At 44.0% G+C, this 7,500-nt stretch overlaps 1 protein-coding gene across 1 annotated transcript in view; it reads left to right on the top strand.

Annotated features, from left to right (window-relative positions):
- The first annotated feature begins 7,120 nt into the window (after positions 1-7,120).
- The window catches only part of arrb1 (arrestin, beta 1), a 68,641-nt gene continuing 68,261 nt past the window's right edge, over positions 7,121-7,500 (top strand). Inside the window, exon 1 of the mRNA XM_063205772.1 lies at positions 7,121-7,500. This exon is cut by the window's right edge and continues 129 nt beyond it. The gene's annotated coding sequence lies outside the window, so the exon portion shown is untranslated.

Below are 7,500 nucleotides of genomic sequence, written 5' to 3'. Positions count from 1 at the left end.
CAGGTGCCCCATGCCAGATGAACAGCCTGGTACACCGTGGACTTTGGTGTACCGGGTATACACACTGCCCTACAAAGGCAAAGTGCAGTAGGCCTAACTACATATTGTGCCAAAATTGAGTTTAGACTGAAAATGGTCTTCTTTACACCTCCTTAACCCATTTTGTCCTAAGCCCTTTTTTTGGAAAGGGTGCCCCCTTCCTATTAAATCCTACATTTCTCAGCCTCCGAAGCACATACAAACTTACTTTTAAAAGCCAAGACTCTTCCCTTGCATTGTAATGTGTTCATTCAGCTCTAACATACCCACATAGTTAATAAAACAGCTAAAATCTCAAAATCCTGAAAAACCCGTATATGCGTCTCCAGGACACAATGGGTTAATCTTGTGACAAAGCTTTATGGTCAAACAAATGTGTCCCGTTTTCAGAAATATGAATTTGCAGTAACTAAAATACATGTACTGTATAGGCTACAACCTGATACCGAGGCTTTGAAGGAGTTTTAATGTTGCCGTAGTTACTGCACTTTGACTTTGAAGGGCAGCACAGACCACACTATGGATATACGTACCCAAGAAGGCCAAAACTGAAGTAATGCCACCCACATGGATATACTCAAGAAACACAAGTATGCACATGTGCCTCCTGCCATGTGTTTCCAGAGAGACTTACCAGAATGCCAATAGAAGTGCCTGGTGCACTGTGGACTTCATGATTGGAGCTCACGGGTGCAATAGAAGGACCATTGACAAGTTCGGGTTGAATTTGGGTTGGGTTGGGTAGGGTTGGGTTGTGAATTTGGGTTCGATTTGGGTTGGGTTGGGATTGGGTTGGGTTGGCTGCCTGTGGCTTTGCCTGGAGACTCTTATTTTGAAAATGTTGTTTTCCCCCAGCGCCTCATCTATTACTGAAGGACATTGTTTGTTTTTAACGGGGGAGGTGGGTGAGGCAGCCGTACAGTACATGTTGCAGTATTCTCTTCTAGAAGTGTTTTCTGTCCAAGTCAGCAGGATCGGGTCTGCTCTCCTGAACCCCCAGTATGGTTAGAGGACACTGATCTCTCTCTCTCTCTCTCTCTCTCTCTCTCTCTCTCTCTCTCTCTCTCTCTCTCTCTCTCTCTCTCTCTCTCTCTCGGTTGCTCGCTTGTTTGCTCTCTCTTTCAAGTGCTCTTGCTCACTTGCTCTCTCTCTCTCGCTCTCCATTAGTTTCTCCTAACACCCCCCCACACACACACACACCCATTCAGTTAACTCTCTCTTCCTCTTTATTGCCCTAATTGTCCTCTTTCTCTTCCTCTCTGTCTCTGTCTCTCTCTCGCTCACCCTCTCTCTCTCTCTCTCTCTCTCTCTCTCTCTCTCTCTCTCGATCTGACGTTCCCTCTCTAGGGTCACCGCTAAGTAGAACACTTTCTCACTTCCTGGGAATGTGTGATGTCATTATCAGTGTGCCATGGGAACAAGAGGGAGTAGTTTTGCTGACAGAAGAGGAAAAGCATTCAAAAAAGAAAACAAAGGACGGGGGGGAAATATTTAAATAAATAAATATACTATATACAAATAAGGGAAAACTACAGTGCTAAGCTGCTATGTGCAGCGACGGAGCTATATTAAAACAAAAAAATGGTGTCAGACGTGCCTTTTTTGTATGCTTCTAAAACAAGCTGATGTGATGATGAGTGATAAAGTGGCAAACGAATGAAGCCTCATCAGTCACACCTCTGGGGTAAATTTCTCAAAAGAGAAGTTGTTAGCCTGTTAGCAACTTCGGTAGTTGCCAATGGGAAAATGCATTTAAAACAACAAAGTAGCTAATGTAGTAAGCAACTTTGGTTTTAAGAAATGCACCCCTGTGTGGGTCATTGACGTTTATTTTAGTAGCAGACTGGTGGTGCAACCACGGCTAATGCCACTATTGTGTATAGTAGGGCTGTAATGATACACTCAACTCACGATTCGGTTCGTATCACGATTTTTGACCTACGGTTCGATACACCCCACGATTTCTGAAATGTATCTCCACTGAAGTTTGGAAACACTATCACATCAAATCATAAGGTTGTTTCCTGGACTAATGGGTAATAAAACTTTGAAAGGGCACATCACGATACTGCCTCCTTGTATCACGATACAGTATCGTGACTCTGTGTATCACGATTTCTCGGTTCGATACAATATCGCTACAGCCCTAGTGTCTATGAAGCGTATTCATTGCTTGTACATGAATTACCCATTTTTAATTAATTTATGGGCATTCACTGTGGTTGCACTGACTGACGTCTGCTACTGAAAAATGTGCAAAGTGGGGAGGGGGGTATTTAGTATTCTATGAAGGATTTGAAAAAAAGGGAAGAATGATGTTGGACTAAAAATACATTGGGAACAGTTGTCTTTTTTTTAAAATAATAATAAAGAATACATGTGTTTGTGTGTCAGCTTGACTGGAGCCTTGTGGACCTGACTGTGTATATTGTGTATTGAGACGCTGCCAAGGTCCTTACAGGAGAAAAGGGACTTGTTTGTGTTGCCGATTCTGAAAGAAGTGATGGTTTTCAAATGTTATATCTGTTCAGTGCCACCACCACCACCACTATTTACCATTCATCTTTCTAATTGCCCTTTCTCTCTCTCTGTCTCTCTTTAATTGCTTGCGCACCCTCTTCCTCTGCGCCTCTCTCTGTCTCTCTCTGTCTCTGTCTCTCTCTCTCTCTCACTCCCTCCCCCTCTTCCTATGCACCTCTCTCTCTCTCTCTCTCTCTCTCTCTGTCTCCCACCCCCTCCGCCCCTCTCTCTCTCTCTCTCTCTCTCTCTCTTCTTACTCCCTCTCTTTCTCTCTCTTACTCCCTCTCCCTCTACACCTCTCTCTCTCTCACACACTACCTCTTCCTCTACCTCTCCCTCTGCCTCTCTCTCTCTCTCACACACACACACACGCGCACACACGCACTCACACACACTCCTCTCTCTCTCTCTCACACACACACACCCTTCACTGTCAACAGGAAGGACTCTTCTCTCCCATAGCCCCTTAGTAGATACCCACCCGGCTGTGGTCCGGGCTTGGCCCTGATCTGTCTGCCAGTCGCAGGTTGGTGCCACGTCAAAAGGTCCCCCTGGATCCCTCCCCGAGTCAGCTGCTGTGGCATTTACATATAAAAAGGAGCCCGTTTCCTTTTTAATCAGTCCAGGGGGACTTTGAAGCGTGTCAGTCTCATGGCTGTGTGGGGGTTGCAGGGGGCACGGATACACCGAGCAGAACCAGATTACCGCACAGTAGGGCTGGGCAATATGACGATATATATCGTTATCGTGATATAAAAGTGTATATCGTGGCCTTTCTACTATATCGCTTATATCGTGATAGTAATTTTATCAATTTTATACAATTGAATATCATTTAATTACATTTCATGTTGTCACAATACACACTATAAGTTAATGTAACTGTAAAAGTAAGAATTAAAGGATCCATTTTAAAGAATGGTTGTGTTGCGACATAAAAAAATAGAGCAAATAAAGAGAATAATTGAAAACGTATGTAATTGTGCTATATTGTGATATATATCGTTATCGTGATATAAAGTAATCCATATTGTGATATTGGTTTTTTTCCATATCGCCCAGCCCTACCGCACAGGATGGATATGTCTGCAGCCTAGGGGCCCCAACCTGCCAGGGGGACGGTCAATTGGTTTCAAATCTTACTGATACGCCTCTCCACAGTTGTCACAGACGTGTTATACTTCATTCCTGCCTGGGAATTAAGATGGTGTAGATCAGTGGTTCCCAACCTATGGGCCGGGGCCCACTGGTGGGCCCTGGAGGTATTCCAAGTGGGCCTTGAAATCATTTTCTAAAAATAATTATATTTTGGTGTGTGTTACTGTTGATTTATTTGAGTTTTATTCTTAATTGGGTCAGAGGTGGGCCCCAAACATTTTTGACAATTTCGAGTGGGCCCCAAATTGAAAAAAGTTGGGAACCACTGGTGTAGATGCAATTTTGTTGCTGGATTTGCTTTCTGTGGAGGGGGGCCTACAGCAACCTGTTAGCCTTGAGGCCCCAGGGCATCTTAATCCGGCCCTGATGGCAAGCTCTGTCTGGCTCCTGAACATTATTTTTTCTGTACATTCAACACTCATCACCATGCCAACCTGAGTCAAGTTTCCATCCTCAGAACTAGCAGCGTGGCCATGGGTCTCTGTCTGAGCTTGAGTGCATTCAATATGCGACCTTGCGTCCTCCACTTGTGATTGTGGCTTGGCCCCTCCTCCTTGGAGAGAAGAATTTAAGTTTCCCCGCTGTCAGCCTAGCCAAAACAATTTTTGGGGGACTGTTTTTCATTCACCATCCAGTTTGCAAATGAGAAAATGACTTTACAATTGAGCTTTTGCGAGATATTGAAATACAGTATAATGCTGTTGTCAGTGATGTCATCATGACATTACTTCCTGGTATGAGGCCACAAGCACAAGTGGTGGACGCAAGGTCGCATATTGGAACGCACCCCTTGTCTCCTTTGGTTTTTAAAGATAGAATTTCCAGCTTGAACCAAGGAGGAAGTAGGTCACTCACACTGACTCTCAGTCTCTCTCTCTCTCTCTCTCTCTCTCTCTCTCTCTCTCTCTCTCTCTCTCTCTCTCTCTCTCTCTCTCTCTCTCTCTCTCTCTCTCTCTCTCTCTCTCTCGCATACAGTTGTGCAAGTCATGGAATAAAGTGAAAGAACGATTGTCAGCAGAAAAAGGGACTGTTTGATATTTCTGTGTAAGTGTGCTCTTCCTGTGTCAAGCGAGTTCTTCTCTATTCCGCCATCTAAATGCGGATCGCAATTTGTCTTTAAGTGGCTTCTTCACAGAGGACGTCAGCCACTGAATCGTTTGACCTTTGCTCATTATCTATAAATACAGTCACACATTAAAACATTTGTTTTTTCTTATATCCCACTCGCATCCCAGATCCAAGGCTTATAAATATAAATGTAGTGAGGAGCATCCTTGAGGTTTGGTAGGATTTATGTTGTTGCTTACTACTGCTGGCTCTTTGATATACATGCAGAGTAGAGACTAGACTACATTTGAATCAGTAGTCTGGAGAGTCACACAGGGAGGAATTGATCATTTATAAGCTGTGGAGAAGTACTGGCCCAATATTTATCAGTGTTACAAGTTAGCTGAATGTATATGAGCAAATCTGAGAAGAAGAAAAAAACACTAAAAAAAAATAGTGATTTTAGTGTTTAGAACTTGTATTTCCACAGTTAAAAAGTATAACGTCTTTTGTGATTCAAGAATCTAAGAATTCAACCTGTAGGTGCACTGGAAATGGGGAAAATAAGAGTGTTGACGAGTGTTTCACAACAGTCACAGATTTACCCATCTATTACTGTTATTCATATTTATTACAGTGTTATTACTATGTCTTTAATTGATTAATGTCAGTTTAATGTGCAGTTATTCGTATTGCTATTAACCATCTCCATAATGTGTTGCATGGCCATACCACCCTCCATTAGCTAATAGGGTGGTAACACAAATGTGCGCCTTTCCCAACAAACTAACCGCTGAATATTTGGAATCATTATTTTAGGGTTTAATAAACCAATAAACCCACCCAGGAAGAAATCAGATACAAACATCTTTTTGTACTAGTGAAGAGCAATGTTTTGTTTGCCCTGATCACTAACGCCTTTAGTTTGTTTGAGTGTTTGTGTGTCTCACAGCGGGAGCAAGGGGTTTGCATGTCTGCCATTAGTCAGACATGGTGTGTTCATGTTGTGTTTGTAATCCTCTGTGTGTCACTAAGGAACACTGCCATGTCTCTACCACACGTCTGATGCCTTCACGTTAAACCACATAAATACACGCACACAGTGTACCCACTTGTAGTCAAGCACACACTCGATATGACCCAAGGATCACACATAAGCACTTCCATCTCTGTGGAAAGCAAAGAGTGTGAGATTGTGTTACTCTTGCTCCTGGTACCACACCGATGTTTCCTCCAGACAGGGCCGCTGACATCTTTGGCCAGGCCCAGGACAAAGTAATCTGAAAGGGCCTCCTAACCCAATACATACAATCTAATGAGGACCCAATTCTGGGCCCCCTCTTTCCCTGGGCCCATGACAACTGTCCCCTTTGTCCCGCGTTGTCGGCACCCCTGCCTGAAGAGAAGAAGCACCTCGGGGTAAATAGGCACCATTGAAGCAGTGTGATTTCTCCCAGTAATTGCTGTCACTCCCCTGCTGTCAATGGCACAACAACATCACATACAGCCCATGTTTACGATTATGTCAACGCATCATACCCCTCCCTCCCTCTGCCACATTGTCTGTAATAGGCTACCAGCCACAAGGGTTCTCATTTTGGAAGCAGATGGGACAGTCATGTCAGTAACATCAACTGGAGTATTTTTTTGTCAGTGGCCTTTTGTGTAATTTGTCAAGGGTATTTATTCATACATTTTCATTTGCTTACTTGTGGTTCATAAATGAAAACAGTTCCTCAAATGTTCCACAAATGTTGGCCTCAAGCAATTTGTCATATTTCTTGTGGTACACACTTCTTTGCTTACTGACAGATCATCAGTCAGGTTAGATCTGCAATTATTAGCCGTGTAACATGAGAACCTCTCTGGTTGTAGTAAAATGAGGATTCTCTGTTATCTTTATAGTAGTGAGATAGATAGATAGATAGATGCTTTTGGGGTTTATTGGAATCCACTGCCATGGCCAGACCCATTTAGCCTTGGGCAAATATGATGCTGTGTGCTGCTGCTGCTGCTACGTAGATGATCGAGTACTAGCCTCTCAACGATGCTTATGCTTTCAAAGATTTAGTGAGAAGGATGAGAGGCAGAGAGGGAGAGAATGTGTGTGTGTGTGCAGCACGCGTGTGTGTGCTTGTGCGTGAGAGAGTGTGTGTGTGAGAGTGAGAGAGAGAAAGAGAGAGAGAGGAGAAATGAGAAAGGGAGGAGAGTGGGTGGGAAACAAGGGGCTGTGTGAGAGCAAGATGAAGGAGGGAGGGGGAGAGAGAGAGAGAGAGAGAGAGAGAGAGCAAGCGAGACAGAGGGTTAGTGCGAGGCAGGCACTGTGCATGGTAACTCATACGGACAGGCAGGCTCTCACAGTGGAGAAGAGACGAGCAGAGAGGAAGGAAAGGAAAGGAGAGCAGAAGAGAAAGGCAGAGAAGGGAAGAGAGGGATCACTCCCCTTTGGGATTCCTTTGCATCGGCTGCCTGGCTGCATGCTTTTTTTTGCACCTGGATAATTTCTCGTGACATTCTCAAGATTCTCCTGCCAAAATACTTTTAAACATTTTTTTTACACAAATAGAGGAGGGGATTGGCCGAGGATCACCTGCTTTAGTCTTGTTTATTTTGAATCCTTCTTCAGCTTCCTCCATCCTCTCTCTTTCTCTCTCTCTCTGTCTCTCTCTCTGTCTGTTTATTCTGTGGAGGCGTGAGGTGGTCGAGCCATCGGTGTGGGAGAGAGAGAGATGTCCT

Source organism: Engraulis encrasicolus, chromosome 8 (assembly GCF_034702125.1).
Source record: "Engraulis encrasicolus isolate BLACKSEA-1 chromosome 8, IST_EnEncr_1.0, whole genome shotgun sequence".
NCBI classification, from domain to species: Eukaryota; Metazoa; Chordata; class Actinopteri; order Clupeiformes; family Engraulidae; genus Engraulis; species Engraulis encrasicolus.
This window is presented reverse-complemented; position numbering and strand designations above follow the sequence as displayed.